The following is a 1,588-nucleotide window of genomic DNA, read 5'->3' on the forward strand; positions in this document are numbered from 1 at the left end:
GCGGTCCAATTCGTGTACCCAGCTGAGGTCCTCTCACGCACGAGCTGGGTGCAGACTGAACAGATGCCTGAGAAACAGCCTGAAGGAGCTCACAGTCCAGCGAAGGCGGTGAGGTTGGTACTTTGGCTGAGGAGTGCATGCCAGGCTGAGGGAGCAGGGTGCCACCACGCCTGAGGGGGCGGGGCTCCTGGAAAGGTTCCCGGAGGGGGCTCTCTCTGGATGAACAATCCTCAGGTAAAGGCGTCAGTCACCGAGAGGGCATTCCAGGCCAAGGGTGCCAGATGGTCACAGCAAAGCCCTCGCAGGGACTTGCCCGATGGTCAGTAAGGTCAGAGACGCACCCAGGAACGTGTCTGTTGGTTTGTTTTGAAAGGTCTTTTAAAGTGATGTTTGCCGCCCAGCTGGGTGATTGATGTCTGTTCAGTAGACAAGGAGACTTACTAAAGCCCTTCAGGTGGGGCGGCGGCCTGCTCACAGGTGCCCTTCAGGAAAGCTATGCTGGGAGAGGCCCGGTTTGACAGCAGTGGTGTCTGGAGAGCCCTCTGCACTCCTCGCAAGGGAAACCCAAACATGCAGAACCACGTCGGAAAACCCAAACTGGCAGGCAATCAATGACCCGAATCTGAAAAGCCAAATAGCCCTTTGCCCACGCTTCAGGCAGGAAAAGAGCTGTCGACACACCTAAATGTAACTAGGCACACGTCATTTCCCTGCTGTCCAGAGACCCAAACATCTCCCCCACTCCCACCCCCTGCCACCAGTCGATTCCAACTCGGTGGACCCCAGCTAAGATTTCCAAGACTGGGAATCTTTACAAGAGTGAACAGACTCATCTTTCTCCCAAGGAGCAGCTGGTGGGTTTGAACCGCCAACCCAATGCCTAACCCACAGTGCCCCACAGGTTGCTCCGCTGCCCCTTTGCTGTGTGTTTTTCAGGTCACCAGAGCACCCTCTTGCATTAACCTTTCTACACCTGAAGGAGATTGCGCCTCTCAGGAAATGAGAGGAAGTAGGGGGGCCTGGCCCGGGCCCGGCACGTAGCATTCTGATAGGGTGAAAGGCCAGCCCTGGAGTGCTTGATAGAGATGGGAGAAAAGGCGGGTGATAATGCACAGTGCGGACCTCAGGGCTGCCTTGATCGAGCACGGCAGCGACCAGGCAATGGGAAGAGAGGCAAATGCCAACCTCTCCACGGAGCAAGCAGAAAGAGAAAAGAAAAAAACAAAACAAAACCAGACAATGGAGACCAAAAGGAATTCAGAAAGGTCAGAGCAGAATTTAAGGTGGGCAACCATCCCCACTCTTTCCAGAAGGTTCTCATCGTCTCCAACAGATAATCCCATTCTCCTCCGGTCCCAACTCTCCACGCTTCTTCCCGCCAGTTCCTGGAGACCATGAACACACTTCCGTCCCTGCAGAGGCCTGTTTTATACATTTCATACACACACCTGGGACCAGGCCCTATTGTCCTTTGACAAATGTCACTCCGCATGTTTTTTGAAGTTCTGCCATGTTGTGTCGCGTGTCAGAACTTTACAGCGGGATCCTGTATCATTGTATACGTCACAGGGGGACTTCTGCCTCTTCT

Source organism: Echinops telfairi, unplaced genomic scaffold (genome assembly GCF_000313985.2).
Source record: "Echinops telfairi isolate 266 unplaced genomic scaffold, ASM31398v2 ScPeMD7_7475;HRSCAF=8513, whole genome shotgun sequence".
NCBI lineage: Eukaryota > Metazoa > Chordata > Mammalia > Afrosoricida > Tenrecidae > Echinops > Echinops telfairi.